This window comes from Pholis gunnellus, assembly GCF_910591455.1.
Source record: "Pholis gunnellus genome assembly, chromosome: 3".
NCBI lineage: Eukaryota > Metazoa > Chordata > Actinopteri > Perciformes > Pholidae > Pholis > Pholis gunnellus.
Window position 1 is genome coordinate 25,602,900 of NC_136529.1, and position 19,803 is coordinate 25,622,702.

At 42.4% G+C, this 19,803-nt stretch overlaps 1 protein-coding gene across 1 annotated transcript in view; it reads right to left on the minus strand.

Moving 5' to 3' along the window:
* Positions 1-12,124, minus strand: part of pcbp4 (poly(rC) binding protein 4) — a gene marked incomplete at its 3' end in the record, with an annotated part of 92,312 nt that extends 80,188 nt beyond the window's left edge. The window contains 1 exon segment of the mRNA XM_079186651.1: positions 11,999-12,124.
* Between the last annotated feature and the right edge of the window lie 7,679 nt (positions 12,125-19,803).

A 19,803-nucleotide genomic window follows, 5' to 3' on the forward strand; every position in this document is an offset into this window, starting at 1 on the left:
TAGTTTTTAACCCTCTGAACCCCAAAACCCGCCGGCGGGATTGAAAAGCATGTTTTCTTCAAACAATCGCCAAAACGACCTAGTTTTTTCACAGCCAGAAGCCGTGAAAAACGTCACTACCATCATATTATCATCTTTCCGACGGTCTTTGAACGCATCATGTGTGCCGAACGCTTCCGTTCATAAAAGCAACCAAAACGAAGCCTAAAATGGTGATAACTCATCAAAGACATTTTATTCTACAAGCCTCGTTTAAAATCCTGTTTAAAAACAGTCGTTTGAATTCATTAAGCTGTGAGCTGTGAGAAGAAGAGGATGTAAAACGTGAATATAGATCATTATTTATAGCACGTAGAGCCTCCATCTTTAACACTTGTGGACACTTGGAAACATGTTGGATATATAGATTCCATTGTTTGCCTATTTTTATAAAATAACTAATGATTGATGTCATCATAACTGTGTTATTCTGCACTAAAGACATGTTCTAGTTCTCTCTACTTCTAGTCGTGATGGTTCTGTTCATAGAGGAGCAGAACTTTATGTTACAGAGAAGATGAAGAACACACAGAGGAACATGTGAGGGAGCGAACAACGTCCTGAAACTGATTTGGGGTTCAACGATCTTTTTCCGAAAGTGGTTTTGTTGCCTGCAGCCTAACAAGAGTTTCCTGTGAAGATGGAAGTTTATTTTGAAAAGACCGTATTTATGTAAGGTGCTTAAAGTGACAGAAATACAGTCTTCATTGAAATGGTGCGGATATTATGACTTTCCTCATAAACAGTCCATTTCTCCCAGTCGTGCTCTCGGAGTCGCAGCCTGATAAACACTCTGTAGACTAACCTGTCGTTCCTCCAACAAACACATTCCGACACCATTGATGTTTTTCTGGGGGCTCAGTGACTTAAAAGAACTAAACCGACAGCCGTCCCCCCTTCCGTCTCATCGCCGGCGCTGTTTGACCCAGATCCGCTCCCTGGTCCTCCATTAGACATGAGAACGCCGTGCTGGTGCTCAACTACATTATGCGGACGACAGCAGAGCACGGGCCGGCTTTAAGGGGCGCAGAGACAAACCCAGAGTCCCGTTTGATGTTTTGCTGGCAGAGATAACGCAAGTGGGACGAGCGCGTGATTCCTTTACAATGAAATGTAAAAACAACCTCTGCAAACAACTGTGAGGGCTTATGTCTGTAACGTGCACACACGGATCCAGAGCGCAGAGGAGCGTTTATTAAAGCAACTCTGCAGAACGTGGGGGATCTTGGAGCTCAGGTGCCACAGCTCAGTAAACTAAAGATGATCTACCTGCTGGTCCAAATGTGAATATGTGCTTCATGCAGTTTAAACAAAAAGGGATTGCGCACACACACACACACACACACACACACACACACAAACAAAGGCAGGACAATCGTATTGCACTAAAGAGGAAAGAAAACACAAAACGTTCTCCACGGAAATCCCTCTTTACCCCCCCCGCTGCGTGACAAGCACACAATCCTTGAAATGGAAATGTCTCCACATACTAGAATACACGAACAAAGATCACTTTAGCGCTATTATATTATTGCTGTATCGAGGAGACAGGGCCCCGTTTGTCTCACCGGGCAGACAAGCGGGGGCCCGGCTTTCACATTCGATACGCTACGCCCTCGTCCTCCGCGGGAAAGAAATGCCCTTATTGTTGCAGTCGAAGCTCCGTAACAAGACTCCATTTCACAAAGCGCCTCGAGAGTCGGGGCTGCAAAAACGGTGCCTCAAAAGAAACGGGAGAAGTTGCTGGTGTGTAGAGACACAGTTCACTGTGCTGGTGGTGTGACATGAAACGGTGCTGTGAAACGGAACAGAGGGGCCTCAAAGTGCTTCACATCTACCAGATAACACACTCCGTTTATTCTCTTCTCGCTCTGCGTTCTCTCTCTTTACTGTACACACACACACACACACACACACACACACACAGACACACACACACACACACACACACACACACACACACACACACACACACACACACACACACACACACACACACACACACACACACACACACACACACACACTGACATCTGACTGAGTCACAGAACGTCTTATAAAAGTGTTTTCTGATCAGGTGAATTTTAAATCTGTCGTTCTGTTGTTGGGTTCCGTTTGAATTTGCTGAAGCGCCTGATAGTCGTCAGCGGGACGGTCCTGAACACATCGGATATTACAGTGAGTTGCGTAATATTTTGTGACAAAACGGTGACTGTGGAGCTGAAATTACCATTTGTGTTCCACTCATATATCCACTGGCTTTGTTAGCAGAGAGGAGGAGGATAGAGGGCTGTGTGATGGAAAGAATCGGACGAAACGATACGTATCACAACTCAATATGTTACGATACCGTAAGCAAGGCGATATATTGCGATTTGTGCAATCTGAGCAAAGAAATTAATATTTGCATTTATCATTGACCAAACAAAATAAAGCTGCTTGCAGGATTCTTAGTTAAAATTCTAAATTAAATGTTAGAAATTCATAGTTTTTGAGAATCAATAGCGTATCGGAGGAACATAGTATTGTGATGCTCGAGTGTATCAATAGTTTCTAACATCTGTAGAAGCAGCAGCCGCAGAGGAGCTGCTATTGAAGCCACATTCACTGCAGACACAAAGAGAAGTTCATCTTTGGCTTCCTTCCACCGCTGCAATCAATTCCAAGTCTTTGCCTTCTGACCGCAAACAGTCGATGGGCGAGTTCTCCGCGTGCGTCTCAGAAACTGATTTCCTAACTCAGGACCTCCACGTGTCTCTTCTTCTCCTGAAGACCTTTTTTCCTTTCTGTCTACGGCTCAACGAGCCCATGTGCTTCTGTTCTGCATCCTTCTGTTGACTTCATTCCTCTAAATACACTTTGTGCTGTGAAATGAAAATATCTGTTCTTATTCAGACCCTCGTCTTTCTTCACTTGTAAAACAAAGAGAGTTATTGTTGACTTAAGTCCCCGTCCATTCAGAAATATGTTTCTCTTGTTCCTTCACTTTGAGCTTCACTTTGCAGGTTGGATGTTTGTTCAGGGTCTAGTTTTTACATCCATGGAGGAACGTTTCTCTGAGCTCACCTTAAAAACACATTGGCCGGTGGACCACAGAGCGTTTGGTTTGGTTTGCACCAGAGTTTGACTCCCAGACGTACCTCACCAAAGAGCTGCACCGCTCCAAAGAGGTTCGGTTCAACCGGACTAAACGCGGCCCTCAAACACCCGTCACTACAAGATCTCACCTCCTCTGAGTCGCTCATCACGGTGAGTTATTAACCTCCAACCTTCACATATCTGATGGCTCACCGCCGCCTTTACTCTCACACTCATCCTCTCCTCTCTCCAACTCGTCTTCCCCAGATCTCCCCCACATCCACACACTTAAAATACAAGAGATGGCTGCTCCCTCTCTCCCTCTCTATCTGTCTCTGTCTTCCTTTCTCACCACTGTCTCCCCCCCCCCCCCCTCTCAGTCTCTTCTCCTTCCTCTGGAGACTTTAAGTGCATTAGGATAAGAGGCTCTAGCTTCCTCTCTCTCACACATCAGAGGACAGCACTCCCGCAGCCTCTCCGGTGTATTTCCAGGACGCCGGCTATTGTACACGGCAGAACCGAGCCTTCACATCCATTAATGACCAGACATCCAGTCAATACCATCGAAAGTGTCTTTGTTAAGACTGAGGCAGGTGGTCCAACACAACTGAACTCGTAACCAAAGGAAAAAGCTTTTGAGGAAATGATGCTTCAAAAAGCTTTTACGGCTTTTCTTGCTCTGGAGAAAAAGATGATGACGTGTTTGTCAACTGTAAGCCAGAGGACAGGATTTCAGCATCACATGTACCAAACAAACAAAAAGCAAGAAGCCAGAAAAGAATCAGTGGTTTTCCACGAGGCAACATCACACACATACACACACACACACACACACACACACACACACACACTGCAGACGGACTGCAGACGGTCATGAGCAGCATGCTGAGGAGCCTGAAGCAGTACGAAGCTCATTTTTAATAAACAACTTCTTCTTTTTGGCCTCTTAGTTAATCCTCTGATCCTCAGAGCAGTTTGGGGTATTTTTAGCTCCCGTCACACGTTTCTCTCTGTGGTCTTGATTTTCACTGTAATCTAAAGTTCTGCTCCTCTATAGAAACAGAACCATCATGACTAGAAGTAGAGAGAACTAGAACATGTCTTTAGTGCAGAATAACACAGTTGCATGACATGAATCATCAATTTCAATTAACAATATCATTTACAAATTTGGCAAACAATGGAATCTATATATTTACATCCAACATTGTTCAAAGTGTCCACACGTGTTGCCAATGTTGGAAAAAAACCAAAAATGTTTCCCGTACCTTTAAAATAATGCAACAAATGCTGTGAGCAGACATAATTCACCAGCATCAATAGTTCCCTTTACTTTATCTTTAATCACGCTCTCACAGTCCACCCAAGTTCCATTAATTAACAAATTGCCCGACAACAAGCTGACAGGCGGATCGAATAAATAATCAGCTGTGCTGCACGATCGGGACTGTTCTGGATTCATCAGCAGCCAGATGCGTCTCAAGAGGACGACTGGAGAAACTCCCCGAAGAGAGCGGCTGTTCAAGGCTGCATGTACAGACGTAAAGCAACACCGGCAGCATCGTGAGGAGAGGACACAACACATGTGAGGGAATCAGAGTGAGGAGAGGAAGAGAGGGAAGGTATGAGAGGGGGGATGCAACAGAGAGAGAGAAAACCCTCTCACTAATTAATAGGTGTCTGAATTTCAATTAACGCTGACCTCAATTTCTGTGAGGAAGAGAGAAAACAAGAGGGAGAACATGAATATTAAAAACAGAAAGGGAGAGCTTATGTAAGAGGGCATCGCAGGGAAAATATTGTTGTTTTCCCGTCGCTGTGCTGATGGAACAATGCTTCCATTCTTCAACAGATATTAAGCTTCAGCTCCACCGTTCTCAGCGCTGGCCGGTTGTGTTGATGCCGCACAGCATTTCATTATTTCATCGGGTTTGCTTTCTACATTGTGTTCTAACACACTTTGTGTTATGACATGAAGTGTTAACACGACAAATACGGACTGTTGATCGATCACTGATCCCCCTCACGGTTCATCACACATGTGAACCGCTGATTAATGACACAGTTTAATGTTAACCATCACAGTGTGAATAAAGTTTTACTGACGATCCTTCTACTTCAATATTCAGTAGAACTTGTGTTTCTAGTCTCTGATCTCTGATAATGTTTCATTATAAACAACCAATCAGTGTTTAAACCAGCAGGAGGAGAGCTAGTAACGTTAGCAGCACCGCTAACGGCTAACCAACGGAGGTTCAGTTACATTATGACGCCTTCGTCTTTTTATTTCAACCGCTCTGAAGTGTAAACCATCTAAAATACTAAATGTTATCTTTTTTACTTTGTTAGAGTAATTTTTTATAGTGTTTTTTTCTTGTATTGTAACGATCCTTTACATCACTACAATAAATACATTTTACAAGATTCCATTTAAACACATCATGATACAACGTGTCCTCGTGCAACGGTACACATGATACATGCATTCAGTCTTTTCAAAATAAACTTACAAACAACTTAGTTAGGTTTAGGAAAAGATTGTGGTCTGTGTTAAAATAACTGCGGAAGCGGCGTCACTGAAGTACACAAGTTACGCGACAAATAAATCAACGTTGACTTCTCGTTTCATACGGGACACGAACAGTGGTCTCGTGTCTTTGTTTATTAAACCCATAAACCTCTAATCCCACCGATCCTGTGAGGGGTTTACGAGGATAACGTAAAAAACATTTTTACTGAATGGAGCTCGAACGCATCATAGTGAAACTCAATCAAACTAGTGCTAACGTTAGCCCACCGGCTGCTAACGTTAGCCCACCGGCTGCTAACAGCTCGTGTGCCGGTTCTGCGTGTAAAGTGCTGTTATTCTACACATCATTGTGATAACATGTTATAATGTGTTTTCCAACCGTGTGAATGAAAGTGAATTCAAGAGCAAAGACAATGTCCACGGCTTGTTTTCTAAAACAAGTCCGGTGAGAAAAGAGCGATCCCGTGCACACGGATCCCGGGATTCTACGGCTTTACGGAGGAAAAGCAGCAGAGAAAGCCACTGAAGTCAGCAGCAGGACTTTAAAAACACGAGAGAGTTTGCAGACATGAAACGTTACGTTTCAGACGTACGGACTACTGAGAGATACTTGGACGGCAAAATAAAATGTCAATCAAACATGGAGCTCTGATGTCCACGGGGGGGTTGTGTTGCTAAAAAAGGAATCGATCAGTTTGGTTTTAAAGCCTCGACATTCCAACATGCTTGAGCTCTGCAGCACTCAAACACATTCCAGCTCAACATCTACGTTTGTGTGTCAGTTCATGAACAGGAAACAAACAAAGAACCCCGTTCCAGTCTGGACGAAGGAAACAACGAGGAGAAAGACATCACAACGGCTCTGTAGAGCTGAAGGGAGTCGGGTGACCATTTGCATACAATGCAAATATTGATAATAGCCTCTTTAAAGGGATTGGTTCCCACAGGACGAGCTGCAGAGAGCTGACGTCACTCTTGTCCCAGTCGTCTCAGAGTTTACTAAACTCGATTGACTCAGTCAAATCAAAGAAGCGATCGCAGACTCATCTGCATCTTTTTTGGACATTTTACACACACACTCACCCATCCTGCTGATTCGCCCAGGTTCATTGTCATGCAAAATATACACACAATATACACACAGTATACACACAATATACACACAGTATACACACACAAACAGTCACAGTGAATCTGTTTAGCATCCGAGCACTCGCACTGTTCACCTCGGGCCGCGCGAGGCTGTGATCGATATCAAAGTCTTTGATGATCGCCCTCCTAAAGATATGAACGCACGCGATTATAAAGAGCAGCATGCTATCTACAATTACACACACACACACACACACACACACACTGAGGCAAACATGTATTATCTATTTGTGATTAGACACACACACACAATCAGGCATGCTGCATGTCCCAGCTGTAGGGCAGAGAGCATATATATATATATATATATATATATATATATATATATATATATATATATATATATGTATTGTCTAGTTTGCTCTTGTTTAAATGTGTTGCTTTGTCTTTAAGTGCTCTAATAATAAAGTGTATTATTTTTCAGATTTCACCATTTATTTGTTAGTATTATTATCATTGGTATTATTCTACATTCAACTTTTATTTCAGACTCATGAGTCCGTATAGCAACAAACACAAATACAACAACAATATATAAAATACGATACGAGGACACACACACACACACACACACACACACACACACACACACACACACACACACACACACACACACACACACACACACACACACACACACACACACACACACACACACACACACACAGGTTCCAGTCATTGCAGTTAAAAAGTCACTCGTTGTTCAAAACATTCAGACATTTGTTCCAATGTTTCCAGAAACAAGAAGAATACCTTGTGTCACTTTGTGTTAAGGCTTTTATAATTACATTTCAATCGTTTATAGTTTTTATAGTATTTATTATTGTATTTTTGGTATTTCATTATTATTATATAATCATTATTTGATCAGATATTGCTCGAGTTTCTGACTGACGGCATTAAATAGTCAGAACCTCCATAAAGTAACGTTGTGGTTAATTCAAATGTTTACTCCAGAGACGAAGGAGAGCGAGTCCTTTCCTGTAGTTTGTCACGTGACCTACAAAGGCGACGCCATTGGCTGCCTTACTGCTCCCACAGCGCCTCACGCAATCAGACAAACATCCTATTTTTATAATAATTATCATCATTTAATGGATCAGTTGTTGCAGCCGTAGAGGAAAACAGCAGCACGTTAGCATTAGTGCCAACACTGAGCATTGTGTTGTTGTTTCTGTGCATGTGCTCAGCCTCTCGTGTGTGTGTGTGTGTGTGTGTGTGTGTGTGTGTGTGTGTGTGTGTGTGTGTGTGTATGTATATGTGTGGTCATGTGTGTTTCTAACAAGCCGTGTCTGCATCCCCTGCACTCGTTCCTTATCACAACCACCACCGCTGCATTCCTCCATGCTAACAACAGGCCAAAGGCACTGGACTCGGTTTTCTCTCTCTCACGCTGTGCCGCTGTTTGTTTGCCCTATAAATAGGCCATTACTTCGAAATGTAAGTATGCCTCCTAAAATGCCTAACCCTCACACACACACACACACACACGTATGAGCCGTCCTCCCCAAAGCCCACACTGAGCCCACCAACCCAACAACAGAGCCCAGATTAAACTCCTTTTTAAAGCTCCTGTCAGTGCGGATGGAGGGGGGACGTCACTGGGCCGGTTGACATGCAGCTCCACAGTTTAAACACAGAGTGAGCGAGCATCATAAACAAAGCAGTGTGAGTCACGATAAATGGAGAGTTGCCTCCTTTCAAACTCGCAAACTCGTCACATTTTGCATCCGTAGTCCTCATCAATCTCAATCTGCCTTTAATTTCTGATTATCTAGTAAAAATTTCAGCCCAAATTCTCAGATTCCAGCTTCTCCAAAATTAATATTTGAAGACGACACCTTGAGATCTTTGGTTCCTCAACGAAATGAGATAAAATACAACGAGTTACAGATTAATCAGTAATGAAAATCATCCTTACTTGTAACCTTAACAATAATTACTTTTGTGTTGTTCCCCCTAGAAAAACCTCCCAGTCGTTCTCCCCACGACGTATATTTCCTTCAATAAACCACATGTGCACATGAGGAAATGAATGAAATAGTTTTCGTTCGAACGAAAAATAGTTATTGTAAATCGTTTTTTATTTAAGTCTGGCAGGGAAATAAATTAAAAGCTGCAGCTCTCATCTTTTACTTAACGCATGGTGGAATGAGCCAGCTATAGCTAACTAGTGGAGAGGTGGCTAGTTAGCTAGCTTTATAGCTTTAATGCTACACTGGTTACAGAGAATGAGCTTAACAACGGGCTAGCTAACTAGCTAACTAGCTATCTAGCTAACTATTTCAAAATGTTAAAGAAAAAAAAAAGTGTTTTACAGACCAGAAAGTATCTTAATGTGATTTGTATTGACCGATATAGAAAATACAATATTATTTGTGATATGAGAGGGTTTTAAATACGATTGAGTGTGCAGCACGTGTTCACGTGACGCATGAGGGCATCGTTTCAATGTGAGCATTTAGCTTTTAATCTGCGACTTTTAAGCATCAAAAGGATTGTGTTTAATGGACCCTGAGATGTTGAAAAGTTTCTTCTCGTGTAAACTTCTGAATTCATTTATTAAAACATGAGCTCTAAACAATCAGTCACAGCGATAACATCCATGCACTGCGAGCGTGTGGTTCATTGTCATACATGACTGTTTTAAAGCTGTTTCTGGGACATCTGTGAAGGCCTTCACCGTGACGGAGTACGGAGCTTTGCTCTGGCATCACTTCCTCCGAACCCAGCAGGGTTTTACAGTGAAGATAACGCAGCTGGAGGACAGTCGTCCTCAGTGGAAGCCGGCCTGTAAATCTCAAGGCCACCGCTTCGACCACGAGGTCACCGCGCCGCAGTCTGCGACTGTAAAAGTGCTTTTGAGGAGTTGCAGTCACAAGTTCAACATTGTAAAAGAGAAAAAACAATGAATGGTGTTGTCGTTGAAGAACAAAGCTGCACACTTCCTGAATGTTTGAGTAAAATAAGATAATGATGGTGGAAATGTTTTTGTCTGAATGTCAGATTTGGTCCCTTGTTAATATTCTGTCTGTGATCAGCAGTGCTTCACCCTGAGAGGTCGGCTCGTGCTCTTTAGTCCTGCAGCACAGAAACTGTAACACTGAGTTTAAAGCTGTGGTTAACAACAGTTCGGTTTATGCAACAAAACCACCAACATCTGGAGTCCCTGTACATGAAACCAAAGGATTGAATTTGGTGACGAGTTCATGAGCTGATCCTGTGCTGGTTATTTCGTCTTCTCGTTGTCCCTCTGCAGGACTCTAGAAATGATACAACCAATGAATGTTTGATGATCAGTCTTTGATAAACTAGTTGCCACTGACGGACATGCAAACCTGTGACGTATCTCCATCGTTGCTCCATATTAAAGGGCTCACAGGCAACAACCTGCTGTTCTCTTCCTGGTTTCTCCTGCAGGGACTGTAGCCCCTCAAATACATCCCAGGATTACTCCCCTCTGCTTTTCATGGGATTATCTTCAGCAGTATTATAGCCCTCCAGTGAGAACACGAGGCGATCAGACCTTACCAATTACTGAGCCACACTTTCCCATAAAGACACAAACACCCCCCACCCCCATCCCACACACACACACACACACACACACACACACACACACACACACACACACAGAGAGAGAAGGCAGACTATAGTTTCAGTGTCTTCTGCATCCAAACTAGGCTGCTGATGTAACGACTGAACATCTGTGAGCCTCGGGGAAGACTGAGCCATATGCCACCCGAATTTTAGGAGCTGATTGGGGGGGGGGGGGGGGGGGGGGGGGCCGTGGAGCCTCCAGGGGCCGAAACCTCAAGCGGGTTTGAGTTAAATCAGTGAGAGGAATTAGCAAGAGTGGTAATTAAATGTTCTATTGTAATAAAACAACATCTCAGTCAAGAGTTCAGCTCTATGTTTAAGGTCGACTGTGAGGACGGGGAGCTTTAGGTCCAAAGTTATGTTCGATGGGGGACCGGAGCCAAATCCCAAACGTACCCAAATATGCATTTTCAGTTATTATTGTTGGCATAGTAACAGCCTGTCGGGTTATTTTAAGATGCTGAAAGGAAACAAAAGGCCCCGAAACTGAACGAGTGTTCCTGCTTCTTCTGAACGTTTGCTCGTAGAATAAGAGGGATTACAGTCAAATGTACGGTACTCGTAGATGTTTTCCCTTTGTTGATGTTTGGTTTCCTTCTGGAATATTTATTTATGTTTATGTTCCGGAGTCTGCCTCCATTATATATATATATATAAATAAATAAATAAATAAAGGTGGCATGTGATCTGGCACCTTGGAAACAAACATATCCTGATTCTATGTCTTATTATTTCATATATATATATATATATATATATATATATATATTCTTTTTGTCACATTTGGTATTGTTTATTTATCTCATGGTTATTTCGTTGTTTCTTAAATGTTTTGTCTAATTATGCTTTTATTGTATACATCTCGTTGAGGAGCTCCTTGATATCAATACAAGTTCAAAACAATGACCACAATCAGACGGTTTATTGCCATATGTGCATTTGCACATACAAGGAATGTGGCTTTGTGATTGGTGCGTGACAATAAACAGTATAATAGAATAAGACATGATTTATAAATGAGAACATGTAAACTAGAATATGATGAACCAACTCATTAAGAGTCCGCTGTGACTCTGACTGTCCCACCATCGTGTGCGGCTCCTAGGAGCAGCAGACCCCGGGGTCCCCGGGACCACACCGTTAACATGCCGTCTGAAGGGGAATGTGAGTCCACACCGCGCGGAGAGCGAGCGAGACCGCTGAACCGTCATAGGGACTGCACGCGCGCGTCTTTAATTACAAGCCTTCGGTTCATTACGAACAGAGAAAACACACACACACACACACACACACACACACACACACACACACACACGCACACACAAAGCCGGTCATCTCAGCGCGCATCGCAGCCAGGACGCAGAGAACACGTCTCACGCGCGCCACGCAGTTGTGATGAAGTTAAATCGGTGCTCGCGCTGCATCACACAACAAGAAGAAGAAGCTTTCTATAAAACACAAGTCTGTTTAACACGTGCACGTGGTGGAGCCAGGCAGTGCTGACGCGCACACACGCGCACACACACACACACACACACACACGCACACACGGGCGCACGTACAGCACAAGAAGCGATCTGGAAGCAGAGGTTCTCTTACCGTGAGGAAGAGGAGCAACCAACGACGCAGAGGTGGAAGAAGAAATGACAAATCCTTAGTTGGTGCCCGCATTGTCGGACGAAGAGGAGGAAGAGGAGGAGAGGAAGCAGGCTGCTTCTGTGAGGGAATAATCCGACTGTCAGTGACAATAAACCAGAGAGCGGAGGAGGAAGAGGAGGAGGGAGGAAGAGGAGGGGGGGTACTACCCCATCCAATTAGAAACAGCGGGATTGATTGTCACAGGAAATAAGAGCCGTGCAGGCTGTCAGGATTGGTGGCCGGGATTTATCTTATGTTTAATAATTAGAACATTTAAAAATGAATAAAAAGAGGAAGTAAACATGAATCAGAATCCTAGTGATGAAAGCACGACATGTGCTGCTAATTATTCATACTATTATTATTTACATGAACAGCTGATGGTTTCAGCACGCGGGGCAGATTCTCCTCACTGCTGGAGTCCACTGTGATATGCAGAGCGGAGATTAGTGTTGGTGAAGCTCATTTGCATATTCAAAGTCTGAAGGTGTTAATCCTCCTCTGCTGCCACCTAGAGGGAGAGAGAGGAACCTCAAGAAAACTATTATATTTTTTTCCATGATTCTTTAGGATTATAAGACGTGTTATCCTGATGAAGATGTACACTATCTGACTGTTTTTAGATGTGTAGTATGAGCTGGCAGCTAAAGTGGTGTAATACCAGGCGGCAACCTCCGGTTCTGCCGAGTGAAGCCGATGTGGAAGTGTCTTAACGCTGCATTCTCTTTAGTGTCCACCAGGGGGCGACTCCTCTGGTTGTATAGAAGTCTATGAGAAAATGACTCTACTTCTCTCTTGATTTATTACCTCAGTAAACATTGTAAACATGAGTTTATGGTCTCAATCTCTAGTTTCAAGTCTTCTTCAATACAGCATGATGTTCATTTAGTAAATGATGGTCCATTTAGAGTCAAACAGACCATAATGCAGGGGGTGCTTTAGGGCGGGGCTACACGGTGATTGACAGGTCTCTTCCAGAGACGTATACGGCGTCTCTACGTCACTCCTCCCCACTCCAGATATGGTCACTTCCGGTTCACTGGTTGTCCAAAAAAACAACATGGCGACTTCAAAACAACAGCCCACAAACCAATGGGTGAAGTCACAACGTCTCAACATGGCGACGGCTGAGCCGGCAGCTGGAAGCTAACAGCGCTAACAGCGCAAACTCTCGGCCAATGCGCTGACTGAGCTAACAGTGTTTACCTGAGGGGGGGCGGGCGGAGCGCTTCCTCTGGACGGCGTTTTCGGCTGTAACCACTGACTGAAGAAAGAAAGAAGAACGTTTTCATTACATTCTATTGAATTTCTCCTAAACATCTGAATCAGAAGTTCAGCCTCTCAGAGTCAAAGTTAGAGGTGGGAGCAAGAATGATTTGGATATACATGTTTAAAGCTTCTTTTGATGTATTCAAACATACAGGTGAACTCTTCATTGTGAATGCAACTTCAATGCACTTATGTTATCTTTTATTTAATGTATTTAAATGTATTTATTCTAAGAGGTAATAATTCACAAACAGCTTCTGTTTTCTGCTTTCATCCTCCAAGAGTCTATGTCAAGTAGGAAACACCTCCATGACACACAGCACGGGTTCATTACGAGGCTGTGACAGGACGTCCATCAGGCCCACACAAGCCTGTCTTTTTGGGGGTTTTTGGTACCAATATAAATACTATATATGGGCACGCGGCCCTGGTGTGTCAGGGCTGAACCATCAGCGAGAGTGTGAGGAGAGAACAGTCAGAGGCCGACCCTGCTGTGTCCCCATCAACATAATGGGGCTGGTATGTGAGTGTGTGTTTGTGTACTGCTATTGTTAACATAGTTATATTAGGACTGTGTGTGTGTGTGTGTGTGTGTGTGTGTGTGTGTGTGTGTGTGTGTGTGTGTGTGTGTGTGTGTGTGTGTGTGTGTGTGTGTGTGTGACGAGGTGCAGTGACATGTTGAAGAGGTCCTAAAGAGGCAGGAAAGAAAAATGTCTAAACAGGTGACTGACACACAAACTGGAATGTTCCTGATATAACTATGCTGACAATGAGGGCAAGGAGATACAGAGGTGACAGAGAGACAGAGAGAGAGACAGACAGAGAGAGAGACAGACAGGCAGAGAGACAGACAGGTAGAGAGACAGATAGAGATAGAGACAGACAGGCAGAGAGACAGACAGGTAGAGAGACAGACAGGTAGAGAGAGAAAAAAAAATGTAGTGACATCTCAAAATGAGAAATACTCCTCGAGAAGGAGATCGGGCACATCTTGCTGCCCAATACGTATTAACATGCCACAACCTGAGGGACAGTGAGTGACCTACACACACACACACACAAAACACACACACACTTTATATATATATATATATACAAAATAATAATCAATCTAGATGTTATATAAATATTATTGTATATTAATGTTATTGTATGTTTAATTATTTTGTGATGCTTTGGCAATACTGTTTCTAAACGTTCATGCCAATAAAGCAAATTGAATTGAATTGAGAGAGAGACAGAGCGAAACAGACAGACAGATAGATAGATAGATAGATAGATAGATAGATAGATAGATAGATAGATAGATAGATAGATAGATAGATAGATAGATAGATAGATAGTTGTGTTGGTGAACACTGCCCTCTACTGTTCAAAGTTGGCATAACTATTTAAAAAAAACAAGCTGTAAATTCATTTTACAGTTTTTCACAACTGGTTCCTCAAAATGAACCTTCAGTTGATGTCACGTCACCAACAAACAGGAAGCATTACACTGCATATTTGTATTAATATTAATCTATTTAGTATAAAACCACAAACACTGGCAGCTCTTTTGTTCTCCTTTAGAAATGAATGAGACGTTCTGCAGGTGGTTTATCTAAAGTACCTGAAGCAACAGAAGACAGACGAGTATTCACTGACACACAGCAGAGCTGCAGTCAGCTCCGTCTCTGTCTCTCTCTCTGTCTGTGAGACGATGAGGTGCTCAGTGTGCGTCTGCTATTTATTTATGTGTCTTTGATGGAGCAGAATAAAGATCACTGCAGTCTAGTCTACAGTCATTTTGTGTCACGTCAGATGTTTTTAGACTTTAACGCGGAAGAGAAACGTGCAGCATGAAGTGTAAACACAGAGTTTAGAGCTGATCAGGGTTGACTTCATGTGAAGGATGCAGGAGAAGGTCCGCACTGTCTGCTGCTGTTGTTTGTTCAAATTAGCAGAACAGTTCAGAAACAAAAGGTTTCTCAATTTGAGCACATTGTATGATTTTAAACACGCAGCATGAAGCAACAACCAGAGTTTTTATGACTCAGCAGTTTACTGTTCTAGCCGAGTCAACTGACCTCAGACCAGCTGAGAAGTTGTTTCAGCTGCTGGATGACCAGACAGAGGCTCGTTTACCAGGAAGTCAAGTACCAGCTGATGTCAGAGTAAAAGCTCGACTGTGTTAAATCTCATCTTCAACACAGGAGGCTGTGCTGTGGCTCAGGGGGAAGCAGGTCGTCCTTCATTTACATCGTTATATTTAATTTAGGACAAACACATTGACACGTGTCACGTAGCCATGAAATGACAAATAACATTAAAAAGTCAACAAGACAACAAACAACTCAAAGTTAAAGTCAAATAAACAAAAAAGACATCTTATTAACATGTTTTAATAAGTTATTAACTCTAAAGATATACAGCTTTTAATTCCAGACATCCACATTCCAATTGAGACGTTTAAATCTGATTTATTGAGCAACAGCCAGCAAGATTTCTGTGATGTAATGAAGTCGAGGGTCGTCCATTAACATCACGACTGATGGTCTTTGAGACCCGGAACCCAAAACTGATTCCCGGGTCACAGCAGCCCACAGGTCACATGAACCGGTCTGTATGCGACGAGTCTAATGAAGCTAATCAGTCAGTCCCTTTGGTCCACTAACTAAAGAGGCTCTTTATGAAGAGACAAACCCAGAAGACCTCTGCGTGTGTCCTGATATGAGACGTCGACTTTACGCCTGTTAAGTACCGTTAAACCGGAGTCCTGTGTATTTACCTTATTTACCTTATTTACCTTATTTACCTTATTTTAACCCATCAGTAAGAACGCAGCAGCTCATAAAGTTAAAGTTCATTTGTTGTTCTTCCCTTTCTGCCATGAAGCTAAACAGTTTAACATCATTAATGACTGCAGGATGATTTGAACTGAGGAATGTCAGAATGAAAAGAACATAAAAACAAAATAATAATAAACAAATATGTGGTTATTACAGATATTAAAGATGTTTGACTGTGAGTTCCCTGAGCTGCCAGCAGAGAGCGCTCTCTGACCACCAAACAACCGGCTCTCTTGTTTTGCTCAGAGGCCGAGGAAGCTGAGGAGAGCTGAAGGAAACGATGAGCAGAGCAGAGATGAGCTGCACTCAGGTGTTCATCCAGATGCTGACGGCCTGTGTGTGCTTTGACCAGGTAGGAACACACTTGAGTTTAATGTGGATTTAGATTCAAAAAGAGGAGAAATACTTCATAAATGGTTGGAGCAGTCAAAGAAAGAGACATTCTCCTGGAACATATGTTTGTATACAACGTGTCTTCATACGAGGGTTCGGACGATATTTTATGAAAAGTTACTCATTATTTGTGCTAAATAAACTTCCGTCTTCACAGGAGAAACTTCGTTGGGTTCAGGAAAAGATGGCGGTTTGGGTCACAATGAGTGTTGTTACTTCAGCTCAATCAGCACCAGAACGTAACTGCTGCTTTATTTTGGGACTACAGAGGAAAAATAGCCTCTCGGCGCATTTACAGGAATGTTTTATTAATGTGTCCCCAACCCAATAAACCAATAAATTAAATAAAGCGACATGGACAGCGGTCTCCTGGGTTTAAGAGCGGTGTTTGAATGTCGACATTTCTGAACTAGAAATATGTTCCATGAAGAAGTTTCATATCAGCCTCGTATCACGCTGACATTAACACACAGCTCCACGAGGTCACGTTGTGAAAGGATTGGTTGGTTTAGGCAACAAAACTACTTGATGGTTAGAAAATGACATCATGGTTTGTGTTAAGATAATAACGGGACAATGGACCATAACAGATGTAACAACGTAGCTAGCATCGACGAACAACAATCGTCCTTAACGGTATTTCTTACGTAACGTTCCGTAACGAGCGTTTAGTCAACGTTAGTCGTGTTCTCACGTTTATACTCAACATTAAACATTAAATAACTTTCATGAACTTCATTTACTTGCTCTGACAGAATGAAAAAACGTCGACATTCAACATGTTGGTAGTTTGCAGAAATGTACAATGCCAACATCTGTCCTGGGCTGAGTGAGGAAATGTTAAACATCATAATCCAACAAGTCGCAAAGTGTTGATACTAAACACGTCAGAAAAAGCTTCTTTGACAACAAATTGTATTTCTTCGTTTTCCTAAAATATCCACGAAACACGAAATCTGCTACAGCGACATATTTATGAACTTTAAGACTCAAAACGTGTGCGAATCATTTAATGGACTTATGTTTTTTATTAGTTTGTTGTAAAAAATGTTTTTAATTTCATTCTGATCATTTATTTGTCATGTTGTGTTTGTCACCTCAGGGCCACCGTACTTGATTTACTTGGGCTGCAAACATCAGTGGATTCATTGCATTGTCTGCCACCTGTGCTTATGCATAAACTCAGACAACCGTTTTCAAATTCATGTTTGTATTCTGTGGCGTCTTGGGAAGAACCGAATCTTAATTTCATTGAACTCCTCGTGCTGCTGAATGCTGAGGAATAACACCACAAGGGATCCAATCGCATCACAAAAGCTTCCAGTAAACGCTTTGCTCACTCTCCACAAAACCAAACAGGGAAAAGTCATAAAAGTCAGTGTTGAAATACAAACGGAAAAACAACAGACAGCACAAAAAGCAATTTATTTGTCTGCGTAGGTGAAACAAAGTAAATGTAAAAGGCTTTAGAAGAACATGTCACCTTCAAAGAAAACAGGAAGGAAAAACAAATAACTCAAATGTCAAGATGTCAAAAAAAGATTAAATGTGAGGAATGAATGCAGAATCTACAGAGTGAAAAAGGACAAAAACAAAGTCTCTTCAAAGAGTCTGAGGAGCGACTTTAATGAAGTCGACAACATTGGTGTCAATAAAGATGCGGTCCAAACACTTCAAAGTGGAGCGTCCTCTCTGTCACAATAAAGCAGGTGCTCACACTTTATCATTCCGCTCTGCCTCTCCGGGTCTGTTTGGATTTGGACTATTTAACCAACAATTAGTCATGAAACCGGAGCGGCGAGTCCTTGAAAGTCCTCACCGCCACATCGTCAGCTCACTGTGGCCTCAAACGGCTGGAATGAAAGTTTATTCATCATTTAGACACTATTCATCTATTTCAAGAGTTCGCTGTTGAATTAGCTCGGCTGGGTAAGGTGGCTGTCTATCACGCTCCAAAGAACAGGACTCAGTCGCTCAATGGGGAAACGAGGCTTAGTGGAAGCAGCAGTCCTTGCTGGTATGAATGACTCTCTTTAAGTATGCTCATCCACTTTGCGCTGCTCGACTGAGAGCAACAAATGAATAAGAATAGAGGTCCCACGCTTTGCAGGGCTTACAGATGTAAGACAGTAGAAGTCCTGCTTTCTACACGCTGGCTGCTCGGCTTTCCTTTCTGCTGCAGAGACCACAAGACGAATTTACTGGGACATTCTGCTCAAGGCACATATCTAGAGGTTATCTAAATTAGCTACTAAATTATTTATGGTATTCATTTAAAGCTTCCTTGTGTTTGTTTTGACCTGCATTGTGCACCCAAGTGGATGGGATTCAACAAAGAAGTCAACGCAGCTGTTGCATTAAAGCACAGACGCACTGAATGTGGACATTTCTGCATTCGGTCGAAGCTAAAGACGTCGTACAACGAGCGACTCGCAGAGCAAGTAACGTAGTCCATCAAGCCCCAGTTATTAGAAGTGACGTGGTATAATAACAAGTTAAAAAACAAACAGGACTTTCACCCAGGAGACCAGTGTTGCTGACCGATGTGAAATCCAAACAATACGTTGACTTTATGCTTGTTTTACGCTACATTGTTGCGCACATTACATAAGAATGTCTGCTAGGGGCGGTTATATATTTCACAGATAAGTTGTGCCGTTACATTGTTTTGTTATGTTGTTTCTTTTTAACCTTGACCACGTAATGTTGCTGCCTAATCCGAACCAATCGCACAACGTTAACCACGTGTAGATGGCAACTTAGTTGACATTAGACGATCCCAGAAAACTGATATTTTAATCTGTATTTAACCAGACAATCAACCACAATTAAGATATATAATACATAAATAAATATCTCAACCGACACAATTTAAATTGTTCTACAACTCTCAATCATCGGTCACCTCAAGCGGGGTTCATACAGTTCCTGGTTTAGTTGCTACAGCAATAACCAAGCAGACGTTGTGGATGGTTGAAAATGACGTCACTGTCCTTTTTGGTTACTCGTGCAAGATCCACTGTATGAAAGCATGCCATTGATTTCAGTGTTGAAAGTTGCTGTATTCATTCATTTCTACTGTAGACATTTTAATTAGCACTATAGGCTATGCTGGACTCAATGCTGCAGCAATAAAGTAATAACATGGATATGAAAATGGACATTAAATAGGTTATTACTCATTCTGATGCATGCTAACAAACATCCCACTGATGTTGGAGGATCTCATGGCTTCAGCTGTTTCATTAGAGCTGGATGAGATGCTGTCAAAGAAAC